The sequence below is a fragment of the Phocoena sinus genome, chromosome 5 (assembly GCF_008692025.1).
Source record: "Phocoena sinus isolate mPhoSin1 chromosome 5, mPhoSin1.pri, whole genome shotgun sequence".
Classification (NCBI taxonomy): domain Eukaryota; kingdom Metazoa; phylum Chordata; class Mammalia; order Artiodactyla; family Phocoenidae; genus Phocoena; species Phocoena sinus.
Genome location: NC_045767.1, coordinates 119,510,578 through 119,530,856, shown reverse-complemented (window position 1 = coordinate 119,530,856; position 20,279 = coordinate 119,510,578). Strand labels below are relative to the sequence as shown.

Sequence of the window (20,279 nt, the reverse complement as noted above, 5' to 3'; positions counted from 1 at the left end):
AGAAGAGTAATGACTAAGAAGGGACGTAGTTATTGATGTGGGTGGTGATAGTTATCTTCACTTTGTGGCAAGTCATGCTGAACAATATTTGTGCATTTTTCTATATGTTATGCATCCTTTTTAAAAAATTCATATAACTGCCATCTTGTGTATAATGTATAATTTCTCTGGATGCTTTTAAGTTGTTTTTCTGAATTAGTTTTATCAGTTTGACTGTAACATGCATAGGTGTGACTTTCATTGCAATTTTTCTGCTTGTGATTTACTGAGCTTTGTGGATTTGTAGTTTTATGCTTTTCACCAAGTTTGGAAAACATGCCGCCAGTTTTTTTTTTTTTTTTTTTTTTTTTTTTACAAAATTAGTCATACTGAAAATAGAGGGACTACTCTCATCTCCACTCTGCATACATTTTGGGAAAGGTGGCACCATATACTGATGACTGATTTTAAGCATATACTTCATTCTTTAGGTCAGCATCCCCAATTTGCAGGTTATTGTATCCCAGCTGGCCTCATAAATGGAACCAGCTTTCCAATTCGTTCTCTCCAAGTTCTTGTCTAGCCTGTCAACTCATAAGCTGCTGACAACAAACCAGTGTATACCCTTACCTCAGGCCATGTCTCCTAAAATTCTTCCCTATGGAAGGATTTCCCTTTACTATTCTGGGTCAGGGCCACTAATGAGTGGTGGTGGTGTGTAGTGGCCACTCACATCCAGCTATTGCCAGCTCACTGCAGATTCTTCCATGAACAAACAGGACCCATGCTTTTTTCTCTTACATTAATTGGTCAGAAAGAACTCCTCATGAAGCCAGTTTATATGGGTTTGGGGGGAAGTGCTGAAGGAATAGAGTCAGGGACTACAGGAGTCTGAGTCACCTGCTCATTTAGTTTAATTGTAGCCGTGTCCCAGTCTCATAGGGAGTAGACTGCTTCTGTGCTTATCCAGTTGTATGGTTCGGTGAATCAGATAACACCAGTTCATGATGGGTGGTTTTATTATTCACATGGTCACCTGATGTCCCATGATCAGGTGTTCCGTCTCTACCAGGTAGCAGGAGCAAATCAGGAGGTGCTTTTCAAAGAAACAAAACAAAATGTTGTTGGCTGAGGCAGATACATCCTTACTCCAAAACCAAAGGGTTTATGTTGTAATTCCCCTATTGGAACTTACCCAAGGCTTCATTTAACATCTCTAACACATGAACTTCCAATACCACTGGATCTGCCCAATCATAAGGCCCAACTGGCAAGACAGTTTGCTCTGGGCCCCACTCAAAACACGTAGTCTTATAGTTATCTGAAAACAGATAAGAGCAGGTCACCCTAATATACTTTATTTTGTTGCCTCCAGAACCCCAAAAGGCCTGCTACACATTTTTTCCTTCTTCTTTGTTATAATGGTAGAAAACACAACTACCTGTCATTTATTTGAATGGATATCCTAACATGTCTTAGGCCACCGCACCCCTAGAAACTCGGTGCAGGTCCTGGAAGTTTTGCAGGGTTTATCTTGCATCTTCTGGCAGGCATATGTCTTATCAAATCATGCAGAATGCTTGCTACTGCCTGCTCATTAGGGTCATTTAACATAATTTCATTGCTGTAATAGACCAGTGTGATAGTCTATGGTACAATAATATGGTCAAGGTCCCTCCATACCATAGAGACAACAGGAAAGCTGACACAGCCCTGAGACAAGACAGGGTGTACTGTTGTCCCTGCCAGTTAAACGCAATCTGCTTTTGGCTTTCTTTCCTGACTGGAATCGGGTGGGGGCGGGGCAGAGCGCGTTTCCAGATCCGTACCTGTGTACCAGGTCGCAGTCTGTACTAACTTCCTCCAGTGCAGGTACCACACCTGGACAGCTGCAGTTGGCACCCCACCTGATTAAGCTTTGCAACAATCCACTGTCATTTCTCACTACCCATCTGGTTACCACACAGGGAATTTAAATGGGAATCTGGTACGAATCACCATGCCCGCATGGGGGCACTAACTTCTGTACTGCTTTTCTTTTACTGTCTTGGGAGGGAGTGGTAACAAGCAGTTCTGAACTTCTATGTAGTCCTTCCTACCATAATGCTCAATCTATTGGTCAGAAAACCAAAATGAAGATTGCTTCAATTATTAAAATATATTTATTCTTACTACACATCTGGGGCTGGAGAAATAACCAGTGTGGGTCTCTCTGGGCTCACTGTTAGCTAGACTCTGGCCAGGACTCCATCTGTCACTTGACTTTCTTAGGCCCCCTATTTAACCAATAAATAGCCACCGGAGAAGGATTAGGGCAGTGATTCCCTAACTTGCTCACTGGAATTACCTGGGGAGCTTTAAAAATACAAGTGCCTGGGTCTCACCCACAGAACTTATATGAGTTAATTGGCTTGGGGTGTGCCCCTGGCTTTAGAATTCTGAGGTGTTCTTATGTGCAGACAAGTTTGGAAACCACTGGGTTAGGGGAAGATTCATGGTTATACCACTGTGGCTGCATTGCAGGTTCCTCCTCTAAAGGACCAAATCTATCCCGATCATCAGGAAGTACCAATTTAACTGTAATAACACAAGTTAGTCTACATCTCAGAATTTTTCCATCTAAATATGTCAAGCAGCACCTTAATAGGTTAATCTATTTTATTTCCAGGGACCTCAAGATCATTTATTATCCATTACTACTCTTCCCTGTGGGTCAAAACACTCTTGTTCGCTTATTATGGTAATTGTGCCCACCTTGTCTCTGACGGTTGTATGCTATCATATGATCTCTACCACTTTAGGCTTCTTTATTCCCACTGAGATCAGGAAACTCAATTCTACCACAGCTTTCATCACCATCATTTTTGCAAACAAAGGAGAGCCACTTCAGAGCTCTTTGGGAATGCTGGTGCTCCCATCACCAATGCTTTTTTTTTTTTTTTTTTCCTCGTACGCGGGCCTCTCCCGTTGCGGAGCACAGGCTCCGGACGCGCAGGCTCAGTGGCCATGGCTCACAGGCCCAGCCGCTCCGCGGCATGTGGGACCTTCCCGGACCAGGGCACGAACCCGCGTCCCCTGCATCGGCTGGCGGACTCTCAACCACTGCGCCACCAGGGAAGCCCCACCAATGCATTTTTTAATGACTTGGTGAAAGTTGAGGATGGCTAAGGAGCCATTGTACTCCTTCCTCTATGGTATGCCAGGGGATTTCTGATATTCTGAAATCATTATTTCAAATTTTATTTGTAGGCCGTTTATTTTTATTTTTTATTTTGGGAGCCATTTATTATTTGTAGGCAGTTACTGAGTCCAAGGCTCATCCTAGCAAACTATTAATGCCAACATATTAAATCTTAATTCTCAGGTAAGTTTGCCTTGATTAAACCTTATGTCTACTTTCCCTCGGTGTAACACCCTTAGAACCCACTTCTATATATACTCCCCAGGTTCCTGCTGGTCAAAACGACAAGGTCTTAAACTCCTCTGTATGTAGTCTCTTGCCAGAGCAGGATGCATACTTCCCTGATGGGGAGGCTATGTTGGGATGGAACTGGGAGGTGGTGAGGGTAAATTCTGAGGACAATAGGAATCAACTTATAAGAGAGCTGCCCCAAATGTAGTCACTGAAAGCCTCTATGCAGAGGAGGCTGGTTTCCTCTGAGAGCAAAGGAAGTTCAGGGGAATATGAAGGTTCAGAGTTCTCAGCTTCATTCTTGTCTGCCCAACTATCCCCATTCTGTGTCTCAGGGCCCACTCCTTTCCCATCAATGCTAACCTTAGTGTAAGAAAACTGGAAGAACTGAGCATTTAAATAGTACTACGAATCTACCTTATCTGCTTACTGATTACAGAAGATGAAGGACTCCTTCAAAGCTACAGTGGAGGAGTTCTGATCCCCTACAAGCATTCTTAACTATATATTAATAGTTTTCATATTTTTCTTTTTCCTATGTACAATGTGTTTAGGACCATAAGAGAAGCCTGGTGGGTTCAGAATCTTTATAATTACTATGATTACCATGGTGATACTTTCTCTCCCCTCACCTCCATCTTCACTCCATCCCATGCTATTAATGGTCATCACAACAGTACTGTAAGCCATGGATTATAACCTGTGGTCCCTGTACCTATAGCAATGAGGTTATCCTTGTGATTGATTTTACATATGTGTGTGTATGTGTGCATATAAGCCAATCCCAGAAGCCCATTGTGAGGATCCATTTCCTGTGATAACTCCTGGTACCAATTAATCTATCAATTAGGGTTATAAAAAGAAATAGAATGCACACTCAAAATAAGAAAGGAAAAGATTGGTAAAATATATTAAACTTAAGAACTTTTTTCCAAAAGATGCTATTAAGGAAATGAAAAGACAAACCATGTTATGGGAAAGGATATTTGGTGCACATATATTTGACCAAGAACTCATATCCAGAGTACATAAAGAAGTCCTAAAGTTCAATAAGGAAAAGAATGACAACCCAACAGAAATATGGATAAGTGACTTGAACAAGCACTTAAAAAAAAAGAGGATCCCCAAATGGCAAATAATGTAAGATGGTGTTCAAGCTCAATAGACATCAGGTAAATGCAAATTAATGCCAAATGAGATACCACTACACACCTATCAGAATGGCTTAAAAAAAAAAACAAAATTGACAATACTAAGTGTTGCCTAGGGTGTGGAGAACATGAAACTTTCATATACTGCTGGTGAGGATATAAAAAACATAAACTTTGGAAAACTGTCATTCTTTACAGTGTGAATCTACCTCAATGACCAAGGAATTTTAACCCTATGTACTCTCTCAATAGAAATGTCTGCCCACGTACACCAAGTGACATATGAAAGAATGCTTGTGGTACCATTATTTGTTAGTAGCCCCAAAGTAGAAAAAACCCAAATAGCTACAACAGAATGGATATATTTATTTTATCCACATAATGGAATATAGCAATGAATACGAACAAACTACTTCTACAAACAACAGATGAATCTTACAAATATAATGGTGAAATGCATATTTACTCTCTTTCATGTATGATTCAAAACCAGGCAAAACTAATCTATAGTTAGAAATTAGAATGAGTGGTTACACTTGGGGAGGACGGGCAGGATTGTTACTGGGAGGTCACATAAGAGGTTTCCATGTAACTGGTGATATTCTATTTCCTGGGTGATGGATAGAGGGATATTTTTACTTTATGATAGATACTTCATTTATTTATGCAGTATGCTGTATTTCAGTTTTTTAAAAGGGTGGTCCTAATAAGATTAGGAACTACTGGTTATGCCTACTTGCCCTTCTCCATCAATTCAAACACTTCTTCCTTCAATGCCCAGTTCAGATTCCACAACTTACTTGAAGCCCAACAACTTCAGCTAGAAAGGACTTATCTTTCTGCTTGGTTTTCATTACATTTCCTGGGAGACAGTATAATACAGTAGAAGTGGTACAGGCTAAGGGGCTTGGGCTTTAATCTGTAAGGCAATAATAAGCAAGAGAGTGATGTGGTCATATTTGTATCTGCTCACCATGAATTTAACTCATTATAACTACTTATTTACATTTCTTTGAATATGCAAACAAAAATTTACATACACATATAAGTGTAAAAAGTCATGTTAGACTGTTACAATATTTGCTCACAATGAATCATGCCTCCTTTGTTTATGCCTTTTTGCAATGTGCCTTTGCCACCTTAACTAACAAAAAGTAGTTTATTTCCCCATTTCTTGAATCTAGGCTAGCCTTGGGACTTGTTTTGACCACAGAATGCAGTAGCTGTGACTGTGCAACTTCTTTGGATGAGGTTTAGAAAGGCTTTACAGTTCTTTTCACCTTTTGGAACACTGCCCTGGGCCACTATGCTGTGAATAAGTCTGGGATGAAAGACCATGTGAAGGGAGCCATGTGAATGAGCCCAGAGAAAACCAACAGAAAAACTTTCTAGCCAAAACACAGCATGGTGAGAAATAATAAATCATTATTGTCTTAAGCCATTAAATTTTGTGGTTGATTTGTAATGCAGGAATAGATAATCTAGTCTATTATGGCAGAGACTGCTATTGTCTCTCAGTGTCCCTTCTTCTCCCTCATCCTTTAGTATTAGAACCCCCAAGTTTTGGCTTGGTACATTGCTATACAGTCAAGGACTATATTTCCTAGCTTCCCTTGGAGGTCTGGCCATGTGACTACATTTTGGCCCATGGGCTATAAGTGGAAATGATGGCTGCAAATTCTGTGACATGCCCTTAAAAAGAAGAGGTATACTGTTTTTCCATTCCCCATTCCCAGATACGTCTTGGCAGGAGCTGGAACAACCACCTTAGGCCATGAAATAGAAGCCGCATATTGAGTATAGCTGATTAACAAGCCTGGATCCCTAACACCTGAGGCTGCTGTATCAATCTTGAACTGATTATTTCTGGACTGTTATGGAACAGAAAAAAAAAACCTTCCATCTTATTTAAGTCATTATTATTTTGGCCTTAAAGCAACCAAACCTATATCCCAAGTAATATGTATTTTCCATTATTCCCCCCATATAGTTATATACAAATACTCATGTGTGTATATATACATCTACAAATATAAATATTTTGAGTGTAAACAGGCACAAACACAAATATGCAAACCATTTATGTGTGTTGACGATTATGTTTTATAGACTGGGATCATATGATACACACTTTTCTTCATCTTGTTTTTTTCTCATTTAAGCAGTAGTGTTGGATTGGCCAAAAAGCTCCTTCAGCTTTTAAGTAAAAATAAAAGACACATTTTTCATTTTTACCAAGAACTTTATTGAACAACGTATTCACCGTTTTGTTCCACTAACTTCTGCCATTTTTCAGGCAACTTCATAATTCCATCTTCCCAAAACTTTTTATGTTTTTGAGCAAAGAACTGTTCCATAGGCCTTTTACAGTCTTCCAGGGAATTGAAATTTTTTCCATTAAGAGAATTTTGTAAAGACCGAAATAAATGGAAATCCGAAGGTGCAATGTCTGGTGAATATGGCGGATGAATCGAACTTCCCAGCCAAGCTGTAACAGTTTTTGCCTGGTCATCAAAGAAACATGCGGTCTTGCTGATGGAAGGTTATGCGTTTTCTGTTGACTAATTCTGGACGCTTTTCGTCAAGTGCTGCTTTCAGTTGGTCTAACTGGAGGCTGTACTTGTTGGAATTAATCGTTTGGTTTTCCAGAAGGAGCTCATGATAGAAGACTACCTTTCAATCCCACCATATACACACATCACCTTCTCTGGATGAAGACCCGCCTTTGGTGTGGTTCATTTCACTTGCCCCACGATCTCTTCCATTCCACATTATTGTACAGTATCCACTTTTCATCACCCATCACAATTTGTTTTAAAAACGGAACATTTTCGTAAAGTTTCAGTGAAGAATCACATGCGGAAATACGGTCAAGAAGGTTTTTTTCACTTAACTCATGTGGAACCCAAACATCAAAGCGATTAACAAAACCAAGCTGGTGCAAATGATTTTCAACGCTTGATTTGGATATTTTGAGTATGTCGGCTATTTCCCTCTAGCAATATCGTTGACTGTTCTCAATGTCTAGATTTGATTGCTATCAACTTCAACTGATGTACCCAACCATGGAGCATCATCCAGTGAGAAATCTCCAGCACAAAAGTTCGCAAACCACTTTTGACATGTTCAATCAGTCCCAGCACCTTCTCCATACACTGCACAAATCTTTTTTTGCATTTCAGTTGTGTTTTTACCTTTCTTGAAATAATAAAGCATAATATGCTGAAAATGTTGTTTTCTTCCACCTTCAATATTAAAATGGCTACATAAAAATTCATCAATTTTGGGACTTGCCTGGTGGCACAGTGGTTAAGACTCTGCACTCCCAATGCAGGGGACTGGAGTTTGATCCCTGGTCAGGGAACCAGGTCCCACATGCATGCCGCAACTAAGAGTTCACATGCCACAACTAAGGAGCCCACCTGCCGCAACTAAGGACCTGGCGAGCTGCAACTAAGAAGCCTGCCTGCTGCAACTAAGGAGCCCATGTGCTGCAACTAAGAAGCCCACCACAACTAAGACCCAGTGCAACCAAATATTTTTTAAAAATTCACCGATTTTGGTAAGTTTTTTTAAATGCACACTGATATGACAGTTGTCACATACAATCTAACAAAATTGTTTTGAATGAAGTTAAAGACAACTAAGCGCTATTAGAGCTGTCTTACAGAAAAAAATCGAATCAACTTTTTGGCTAACCCAATATCTTGTGGAAATCACAATTCAACTCATACTGCTTTAATTTATTCCTTTTCATAAGATACAAAAACTGTAATTAATTCAACCATTTTCCTATTAATGAGCTTTCATTTTGTTACTTGTTTTTTGATACTATGGATGATACTACAGTGAATATTCTCACAGATAGACCCTTACGTAGTATTTTATACCTATAGGACAGATTCGCAAGAATGATGTAGCTAGGACAAAAGATATTTGTAGTTTAAAACATTTTAACACAGGTTGCCAGACTGTTTTGCAAATAGGTTGAAAAAGTTCACATTTATACCAGCAATGTATAGTACCCTTTTAGTTGGATCCCTACTGGCAACAGGTGCTATTGGTCATTTAACATTTTGCCCATTCTGAAAAGATGTCTCACTTCACTTGTAACAGGAGAAATGCGTAATACTATACTAAGATTAAACATTTTCACTTATCAGTCCCAAATCCAAAAGTTTGATAACATACTCTAATGACAATGCTGTGGGGTCACTCTTCCATGTTGTTTATATAACACAGGGAAATCTGGCAATATCTATCAAAATCCCACACACATTACATACCCTTTGATCCAGCAATCTTATTTCTGTGAAATCTTGAACAGGTGAGACAAAATTATAAACAGTATTATTCATTACTACACTGTTTTCAAAAGCAAAAGACTGAAATCAATGCAAATATCCATCATAAGGGCTGGTAAAATAAATTCTGGTATTCTTGTAGTGAAATACAATGCAGCTGTTAAAGGATAAGAACTCTCATTATGGAGCTACTTACATAACTCTGAGTTGTGGAACACAGTGCATTATTATAACCTTTGCTTTTTTTCTTTTTTTTAAGGAGAATAAAATAAACTCATATTTGTATAAAAAAGCTCTGGGAAATACTTGAGAAACTAATCAAAGTGGTTGTGAGACGAGTGGTGTTGGCATGGGAAATGGGTGGATGGCAGATATGTGGGGGAAACTTCAACTCAAAACATAAATACCTATCCACCTATCTAGATACACAAACACACATTACATTTGAATGAATTGCTCCTCAAAAGGAAAAGGAAAAGAAAAATAGTTCCAGTAGAGTGAATTCCCCAGTTTCCTTTATGTGATTTTTGTCAAGTCAATTTAACTATCTGATCCTCTTTCTTCAACTGTAAAACAGGGATAAGATCTGCTTCACAATGCTTTGGTGAGCACTAGATTAGCTCTGTCACTTAATAAACTGACACTTAATAAATGTTAGTTGAATTAAAAAAAAAAAAAAAAAGGTTTGCCAATCTGTTACATAGGCCTAATTGGCATCTCATTATTTTAGTTTGCAGTTTCCTGATTTCTTCTGTTTTTTTTTTTTTTTTTTTTTTGGCGGTACGCGGGCCTCTCACTGTTGTGGCCTCTCCCATTGTGGAGCACAGGCTCCGGACGCGCAGGCCCAGCAGCCACGGCTCACGGGCCCAGCCGCTCTGCGGCACGTGGAATCCTCCCGGACCGGGGCACAAACCCGCATCCCCCGCATCAGCAGGCGGACTCTCAACCACTGCACCACCAGGGAAGCCCATGATTTCTTCTGATTTTGAGCATCTTTTCACATTTGGATTTACCATTTGCTGAGTTCGTATTCTTTGCCCACCCATTTTTCTGTAGAATTGCTTGCTCCCCTTTTTTTTAAATATCTTTTTTTTTTTTTTGAATTTACAAAGTGGTCCCATACTGTGTATATCTTTTCTTTTCTTTTTTTTTTTGGCTGCGTTGGGTCTTTGTTGCTGCACACGGGCTTTCTCTAGTTGTGGCGAGAGGAGGCTACTCTTCGTTGTGTGTAGGCTTCTCATGCGGTGGCTTATCTTGTTGCGGAGCATGGGCTTCAGTAGTTGCAGCATACGGGCTCAGTAGTTTGCAGCACATGGGCCCTAGAGCATACTGGCTCGGTAGTTGTGGCTCGTGGGCTCTAGAGCACAGGCACAGTAGTTGTGGCACATGGGCTTAGTTGCTCCGTAGCACGTGGGATTTTCCTGGACCAGGGGTCAAACCTGTGTGCCCTGCATTGGCAGGCGGATTCTTAACCTCTGAGCCACCAGGGCAGTCCCTGCTTGTTCCCTTGATGTGAATTTCTAAGAGCTCTTTTAATATTATAGATGTTAAACTTCACTGTACATATTTTTCTAAATGTATTATATACCTATTAACTTTAACTATGTTTATATTTTTGCATACAAGTTATTTCTTACACTGACAAATGTCTCTCTTTTTTAGAAGAACGTGTATTCTGCTGTTGTTGGGTTAAGCATTCTATAAATGTCAATTAGATCCAGTTGACTGATGGTACTACGGAGTTCAACTATATCCTCACAGATTTTCTGCCTGCTAGATCTATTGATTACTGAAAGAGGGGTGATGAAGTCTCCAGCTATAATAGTGGATTCGTTTATTTCTCCTTGAAGTTCTGTCAGTTTTTGCCTTAGCTGTCTTAAGGCTCTGTTGTTAGACATACACACATTAAAGGTTGCTGCATCTTTTTGGAGCATTGACCTCTTTGTCATTATGTAATGACCTTTCCTATCACTGATAATTTTCCTTGTTCTGAAGTCCGTTTTGTCTGCATATAGCAACTACACTTTCCTTTGATGAGCATTAGCATAGTAGATCTTTCTCCATTCTTTTACTTTTAACCTATCTGTGTCTTTATATTTAAAGTGGGTTTCTTATGTACGGTTCCTGAGAAAAGAGAGATCTAGTAAGGGATGCTGGCTTCCTCCCTCCAAATTAACCCTGGGTAGGTACAGAAAGGAAGTAAGGGCTTGAGGAATAAAATCAAAAACTGTGAAGAAACCCTAGTTAGGGTCAAAAGTTTTTACGTATTGTTCCTGCCACTCCCCCACTGATCATCCCACTTTGGGACAATCAGTTCCAGACAACTGATTACTACACAAATCATCAGCAACAGATCAGGCTTCCCAGCGTAGAATAATGTCTGTTAAAGTGAGCTGCTGATGAAAAAGAGTGTGGGCTGACCAGATATTCTAGAGCAGTGGACAGTCACTCCACCATTTCTTCCCCAAACCTCCAGGGTTTTGGTGGATTACAACAGCCTTCTGCTGTTGAATTACGAATTTCAAGGCAAATCTTTACTAAAGGAGTTGTCCAGTGAAACAGGAACCAACAGAGATAGAGCACTATACTCTTCTGTGGTGCCTGGAGCCTTCCGCTCTCTATTCCTTCAACTTGTGGGAAGGGGTAAAACTAGGGTCTACCCTTTTGCTCATCCTCCACATCCATTATGCGAGAGAGCAGTAGAGAACATGAGCTTGTGAACCAAAATATCTAGGCACCTGAGAAGTATGATCACCATATGACACAACAAATTAAACAACATATACCAACTGAAGCAGAATTATAGGAACAGATATTTAATTTTAAAAAACAATTCAAATTTAATAGTTTAAAAACAATCCAATTATTCATTCAAAAGATTTTTATTGTGCACCTATGAACTGTCAGGCACGGAGGATTCATCAGTGAACAAGACAGACAAAAATCTTTGTGTACTTTCTAGTGGTGCAAAATGGCCTGGGGCACAGAGACAAAAACATACAAACACCTAAATATCTAACTAACTAACCATTAAACCATTTTAGAAGGTAATAATTGCTTATAAAAATAAAGCAGGTAAAGCAGATTGGAACTGCTTAAAAGGGTGAATAAAAATTGTGACCCTAATTTTAAAACGAAACTGAGCCTAAGACAGGAGTCAAGAAGATGCTGAGTGGGAGGTTACTAATGTGTGAAGAAGAAACAAGAAATCATAAAACGGTCATAAGAGAATATTAGGTATAAAAATATGAGTTTATGGGCTTCCCTGGTGGTGCAGTGGTTGAGAGTCCGCCTGCCGATGCAGGGGACACAGGTTCGTGCCCCGGTCCGGGGAGATCCCACATGCCGCGGAGCGTGAGCCATGGCCGCTGAGCCTGCTTGTCCAGAGCCTGTGCTCCGCAACGGGAGAGGCCACAACAGTGAGAGGCCCGCGTACCGCAAAAAAAATAAATAATTTAAAATTATAAAATAATATTGTACATGGTAAGAAATTTAAATAAAAGTAGAAAGTTAAAGACCTCATTAACTCTTCCTTTCCATAGAAGTAATCATTTTTCTGTGTCTCCTTCCAGAAATGTCCTATGCATAATCAAATGTGTGAATGTGTATAGTTTTAAAAATCTATAAATAGGATTTTAAACAAATTTTCTGCAACTTGCTTTTTTTCACATATATGGATCTACTTTAGAGATACAGGTTTTAAAGGACAGTAAAAATCTCACTTAAAAGGCAAAATTATAGTGATAATAAAAAGATCAGTGGTTGCCAGGGGTGTGGGATGGAAGGGGCAGGGATGAATAGGTGGAACGCAGGGCATTTTTAGGGCAATGAAACTATTCTGTTATGACACAACGTTAGATACGTGAAACTATGCATTTGTCAAAACCTACAGAACTGTATGACACAAAGAGTGAACCCTAAAATGTAAACTATGGACTTTAATAGTAATGAATCAATATTGGTTTATCAACTGTAACAAATGTGCCACACTAATGCGAGACGTAAATAATAGGAGAAACTGGGTGTGTACGTGAAGTGTCATATGGAAATTCTCTGTATTTTCTGCCATTTTTCTACAAACCTAGAACTGCTCTAAAAAATAAAGTCTATTAAAAAAAAAACCAAAAAACCTTCACTTAGGAAAACTATTTTTAAAGCTTTTCATAGAGTATTTTAGAGTTGGAGGCTCAAAGTCAAATATTGGGCAGGTTGTTGCTACGGTCCAGGCATAAAATGATTAGTGCTAGGCTTCCCTGGTGGCGCAGTGGTTAAGAATCCGCCTGCCAATGCAGGGGACACAGGTTCAAGCCCTGGTCTGGTTAGATCCCTCATGCCGCGGAGCAACTAAGCCCGTGCGCCACAACTACTGAGCCTGTGCTCTAGAGCCTGCCAGCCACAACTGAGCCCGTGAGCCACAACTACTGAAGCCCGCGCACCTAGAGCCTGTGCTCCACAACAAGAGAAGCCACCGCAATGAGAAGCCCGCACACCGCAACTAAGAGTAGCCCCCACTTGCCGCAACTAGAGAAAGCCTGTGCGCAGCAACAAAGACCCAATGCAATCAAAAATAAAAAATTGTAAATAAAATAAATTTAAAAAAATGATTAGTGCTAAGGCAGCAAATGAAATTAGTTTGAACTATTAGATTTGCTAATACCTAAGAAAATTGGACCTCAGAAAATCTTAAGTGGAATTAAAAGTTTCTGATTTAAAGAAGTAATATGTCAAAAATAGTATGTTAACCAGGAGTAGGAAAAAAAATATGCTTAAGAATTAAGTGGACAAAAGAGAGATGTGGCTGAAAAGATGCGAAGAGCCATAAATGACATGTTAAACACATTTTTTAAGTTAACATGACATGGAGGAACCAGGAAATTATCCATCTAATATACTTGGTGTGGCTTATGTACTTAAACTGTTTACTTCCAGATTTTTACAACCTACATATTTTCTAAACATAACAGTCATTAACAAGATATATTGGGTGCACTCAATGTGAATAGTGTTATTCTATATAAAATGCAGCTATCTTTGAGTTTACAAGCTCAAAGGCAAATATAAATTCAAAAGTTAGATAATATAAAGCAACATATTATTAAATGCACAGTGGTATCACAAAGCGTATCAGATTCCTGTTTTCTTTAGTTCCTAGTTCATCAGCACTTGGAGTAGGCTAGTTCCATAAACTCCTGAGGTAAATAAGATTCTACCTTATTTTTTTAATGATTATATATCAAGATTACAGTAAGCATGGAATTTCTAAGACAAAAAAGGTGGCTTCCGAAAAAGAAAAAGAAGCTTCAAAGACCTACATAGAATTAAGCTCTTTATTATGTATGTAAACATAAATTTTGTATCTATTTACTTTTTAACTATAATCTTTTTCTAGTCAGTGACTACAAAAGTGGCATCTCAATACACACTCATAGAAATTACAGAATAGAAAGGTTTTTTCCAAGTTCACTCTATTCTACCAAGTGTCTCTAGGAATTTTCTATTAGGCAATTCTATATACTGCTTGTTTTTAGCACCACAAGCATTATGGAAGAAGACTTTTAAATAGTTTTACCATTTGTTATTAATTTAAAGATACCAAATTTGTTTCTCTAGTTTTGCTTTTATTTCCAGTTTGCTGCATTTCCTCTTAACACTGTGGGTAAGGTGGGCAGTTAAAATGTGGTTCCTCAAAAACAAAAGGGAAGTATAATATAAGGACACCAAAATCAAAATCCTCTTTTTAAAAAAGTTTTGTTTATCCCTTTAAAAATGTCTGAACACATAAACTGACAGATTTAATAGAAATCCTTTTTAAAAATTTGCTTAGTTTCTCACATAATAATCATTAATTTAACCCCAAACTTAAATCATTAATTTGAGCCCAGGAGGGTAAGTCTCCTCTCAATTTGTTCAAACATATTAGGTGTTCCATTAATTTCATCTTATTGTTTCAATCTATCAATCTCCAATTCCTTTTACCTCTCTTACTTTGGGCTTCTTATTTGATTACATGTCCTACTTCTTCTTGGTTTAATGCACATGTAGGTGGTATCCATCCCCCATTAGTTTCTTGAAAAAGGATGAATGAACTATATTTGAGAGACTTCAGGATTGAAAATAACTTTATTCTAGCCTTATATTTGATTGACAGCGTGACTTACACAGAATTCTAAATTAGAAGTAATTTTCCTTCAGAATTTTGAAGCATTGCTCCATTACCCTTTCGCTTCCAGAGTTGTTATTAAGTCCAACACATTCACCTCTGTATGCACCATATGAAACCTCTATCAACTTTTTTTCTATCAACTTGTACAATTTACTCTTTGTCTCTCTACTCGTTATCTTCATAGAGTAGGGAAAGGGGAGGTGGGAGATACACAGAAAAAGAGCTCCAGAAATCAGCACGGGTCCTCTTAAGCATTTTATACTTACAGCAATCTTAATTAGGTCCCCAAGAGCCACATGTGATTAGCACTGGCATACTGCACTATCATACAGACTGTGCAGCCCTAGAGCAACCACTGTAAGAAACAAAACGAGGTTCAGCGACAGTAAAAGAGGTGTGTTGGGACTTCCCTGGTGGCACAGTGGTTAAGAATCCGCCTGCCAATGCAGGGGATACGGGTTCAAGCCCTGGTCTGGGAAGATCCCACATGCCGCAGAGCAACTAAGCCCGTGCACCACAACTACTGTGCCTGCGCTCTAGAGCCCGCGAACCACAACTACTGAGTCTGCGTGCCACAACTACTGAAGCCTGCGCTCCGCAACAAGAGAAGCGCTGCAATGAGAAGACTGTGCACTGCAACGAAGAGCAGCCTCTGCTCACCGCACCTAGAGAAAGTCCACGCGCAGCAACTAAGACCCAACGCAGCCAAAAAAAAGAAAGAAAAAAAAAAACGTGTTGATAGCAATGTAAAAATAATAATTATGACGAAGATAAAAGCTAACACTACTATGCATGTCTATGTGCCAGGTACTGTTTTAATTGCTTCATATATGTTAATCACTGAATTAGTATATACAATACAACCTTAAGAAGTAGGTATTGTCTTCATTCTTATAGGTTATACATTTTACCCCAGCACAGCCAGAATTCTAGTCTAAACAGTCTAGCTCCAGAATCTTGTGGTCTTAACTATTATGCTATATGGCCTTCCAGTAGCAGATGGTAGTCATTTTTTGTTGTTTATTATACTACTTTTAAATATCTTTTCTTGACAAAATAAAGTTGGCAAACCCATGTTGATTTCCTCAATTAAAAAATTTATTGGTTGGTGAAATGTGAAAGCCTGGAAATCACCAGTTTGTAGGGCCAGTAGAGAACAAGAAAATGAAAATCTGAGAGAAGGTAACTGATGGAGCAAGGTCTTGGAGGATGAGTTCTAGAACATAGGGAGGAGTTAAATTTAAAGGACAGGGCAGACACTAAGTACAGGAGGAATTATAGTCACATTTAGAGATGATGGGGAAGAAAGATTCTCTAGTAACTAAAAATCAAGGTCATCTGAGCCCAAAACAAGCCTGATAGTATCAATTAGAAGGCTTAAAAATAATATAGAATGGTGAAGATTTAGAGCAACTTTTGTGAGGAATGGGAAAAAATAAAGCCGGGATTGGACAGACAGACTAGAAAAATAGAGATGGTTTCAACACTAAATATCTTGAAGAAGTCAAGAAATAAGGTTAGTGGGAGTAAAGGAGTGGACGATGTATAAACGAATAAATGAGGTCGTGGTTAGAAGGTAGGATTTCTGAATTTAAGATCTCAAAGCCAGAGGTAATGCTCATTCATTGACAACGATGAAGATGATACTGCTGATAATAACCATTCATTAAGCACACTAAAAAAATTAATTACATATAGTCATAACAACATTACTATCAGCATATTACAGAGAAGAAACTGAGGCCCTAATGAATTTTCAATTAACACTCAAGTTTTTTATAGAACTTAACAAGATGATGCTGAAATTCATATATAGTAGGAAAGGGCCTGTAATTCCCTAGAAAATTTTGAAGAAAATAGGTGAATATTAACTATTGTTAATACCCTACTGGCTATTAACACTTATTATAAAACAGCAGCAATTATGATAGTGTGGTTATGTTATAGAGGTCATACAAATTGACCAATGGAAAATAATAAACAATCCATGGATGTGTGGAAAACTGATTTGAAATCAATGACATTACAAACCAAAAGAAAAGTTATACTATTCAATAAATGCTGCTAGAACAATTAGTTGTTCATATATAAAATAAATTAGATCTCTACCTCATGCACAAAAATAGGTTGATTAAAAAAAGAATAAAACATGAAGAATAAAAGTTTTAAACTTTTAGCAAAAAGATAAATGAATATCTTTGTGATTTTGAGGTAGGAGACAATTTCTTAAACCAGATACCCAAAGCACAAAATATAAAGGAAAAGATGAATAAATGTGACTACATTCAAACTAAATTTCAGTGTAAGAAAAGACACCACAAACAAAGGCCAAAGAAAAGACACAGACTGGAAGATGAGAGGCAACAATATAACCAACAATGTTATTATTAACCAGAAAACATAAATCAATGAAAAAGATGAGTATAGCAATAGAAAAATGGGCAAAGATGCCCAGAGATGTCCAGGAGGCGTTTGGGATTAGTACTAGAGACATCTGGGCTGGAAACAGAGATTTGGGATACATCAACTTATTGATCATATTTGAATTCACGGACTAGATGAGTTTATAAAAGGAAAGCATGTAAAGAAATTAGAGATCTGGGCCTAGCTAGGACATAAAGCAGGCAGAGGATTACCAATCCTCACTCAAGTTCTTAACACTAAATAACTTCTTTAAACTTATCCACATATTATTTTGTCTTGCCTTTTCTGACCATAACTTTGTCTTTTAAAGATGGGGTCTAAACACAAGAAACAAACACTTATAATAAAACCAGATTTTGTTGGACACTACATCAGAAGGTGGTCAGATAAGCCTGCCACTTCTGTTTAGAACAATATTACCTTCAGCTTCTCTGTTTCATGTATTGCCAAGAAGGCAGGATTGTGGAAATGAAATGCAAATTAAAAATTAAAACAAAACAGGATTTAAAATTTAAAGTAAAGGGAATGTAAGAAAATATTCCCAAAGTGCACAATAAGGATTTGTTTAATTGGTGGGGTTAGGAACTATCTCCTTTTATACATTAGCATAGCTCATTTAATGCATCAGAAATAGGTAACGTATGCCTACACATCTTTAAATTTTAAGACAAAAAAGATGAAAGACAAGAAGAAAAATGTTTCATCCATACAGACTTCTGCTCATCCCATTTCTTCTACTTAGAAATAGCAGAGCTTCCCTGGTGGCGCAGTGGTTGGGGGTCCGCCTGCCGATGCAGGGGACACGGGTTCGTGCCCCGGTGTGGGAGGATCCCGCGTGCCGCGGAGCGGCTGGGCCCGTGGGCCATGGCCGCTGAGCCTGCGCGTCCGGAGCCTGTTGCTCCGCAGTGGGAGAGGCCACAGCGGTGAGAGGCCCGCGTACCGCAAAAAAAAAAAAAAAAAAAGAAATAGCAAACCAGGTATCCACTGCTCAAGAGAAGCCAGTCACAAAAAAACAACTACATGCAGTATAATTCCTTTTATATGATATTCAAGAACATGCAAAGCAAGACAGAATAGTGGTGGTGGTGTTGGTGGTGGTAAGAAGATGTGGTTAGCAGGGACATAAAGAAGCTCTATGGGGTGTCTGGTATTCTGTATATGTGGATCTGGGTGTTGGTCACATCAATTTATACATTTGGCACTTGAGCATTTTACTATGTTCTGTCTTTTAACTGAGGTATGTTATTTTTTATTCCTATAAAGAAAAACTTCTTAGAGACCTTAAGAATCTCACTGAACACAGCTTGTTTCACTCTTGTCAAGACAACAAAGCCTCTAATTAAGAAACAAATATTTAGTGGCCTTCTCTCAACTTGTCTTCCCCTAATGGCCCCACTCCCTCAACCCACCCCTACCTCAGCCATCTCCCCAACAGAACAGGCTCAAGGACAAGGACGTCTGAGATGAACATTTTCAGCATCAACAAGCTCCAGGGTCCTTCTTCCACCAAACCAAAAGTAAGCTCCTAAGAGGAAATTGAAAGGAAACTCGAATGTAAACACCAACCTTTAATTATCACTTTGTGAATCAACTTCTACACTATCCTAGTTCATGAACATGAACCTGTATCTAAACATCTTTGTAGAAATTTCCATTGTAATTTTACTTTGACAATTTTGACCAGGGTAAAATGATAGAAAATAGGTTTATCTAGATTTCAATTAACCCTCTTGCTGATGGTTATTTTTTTTAGTGAAGGACAGTAACAAATATTAAATGTAAACAGTCCAGAGAATGCTTTTAAAAAAAAACCTTCCCTTTCTCACTTTAACATGAAACACCAAGGAAAAAATAAAAGATAAAACCTATATATTACAGCTGGTTGTTACAATGAGTCATACAAAATGCAATATTGGACCTTGCGCAGTTCATTGTTTTATGTTGCTGGTCAAGCGGGGTTCAGAACGGTAATGAGACACAAATTACTTCGGATATCTTACTTCAGCAAAAACATGAAACAAAGTCATGTCAAGTAAGATGCTTCCAGGGACTAAAGCTATCGCCTTTCCTCTTCTTTTTTTTTTTTTTTTTTTTGAGCTACCTCCTTTCGCTCTTTTTTTTTTCTAAACAACAATTAAAGTTCTTCACGGATACCTTAGTTTGTAGCAGAAGCCCTGCAACATGAAATAAAGGAAACCCTAAGCCTTTATGTTCTTTTACCACTTTCCCAGTTTTAGGTAACCGAAAAAAGAACAGATCTTTAGAAGGAACTGAAGATTATCTAAGGAAGGACTCTAACGGGTCTCGTCTGAATGGCAAATACCTCAAGGTCTCGGAGCAGGATTATACCAAATGGCCAAGGGGCAGAGCTGTAAGCAGTTCCTAATTTAGCGAAAGTATTTTAACTTCTTTAAAACAACAACAAAAAAAAACAGACTGTAGAGGGAAGAGAGCGAAATTAGGCGCCGCGGCGGGTAGAGGAGAAGGGTGCTCTGAAGAGAATTTGCAGTTCTGGGGTCGCGGCTGGGAAGAGGCCGAGACGAGACGGGCCGAGGTAAAAAGAGACGCCAGGAGAAACTCACTTTTGAAAGGCACTTCCCGGTTACAAAGCACTCTCTTGTGCTTTACCTCCTCCGACACAGTATCCTTTCTGCGGGCCTCCAGCGTCTACAGACGTAAAAGGCCCACCGCAAGAGCCCTCTCCAGCACCGAGATTCCGAGGCGGGCCTCGCTACCCGTCAGTCCCCGCGGCCGCCCGCATCCCCTCGGCATCCCCCGGGCGCGCGCACGTCACCCGCCCGCTGCCAATCGGCGCCGGGCAGGTCGCCTCTCCTCGCGTGCCCGCA

At 39.1% G+C, this 20,279-nt stretch overlaps 1 long non-coding RNA gene across 1 annotated transcript; it reads right to left on the bottom strand.

Annotated features, from left to right (window-relative positions):
- Positions 1-293: 293 nt before the first annotated feature.
- On the bottom strand, positions 294-20,255 carry LOC116754162. The gene is made up of 4 exons (XR_004349969.1): positions 20,016-20,255; positions 18,849-18,958; positions 1,175-1,300; positions 294-1,075 (listed from the first exon to the last, which is right to left on the bottom strand). It is a non-coding gene; the product is annotated as an uncharacterized LOC116754162 (long non-coding RNA).
- Positions 20,256-20,279: the final 24 nt, after the last annotated feature.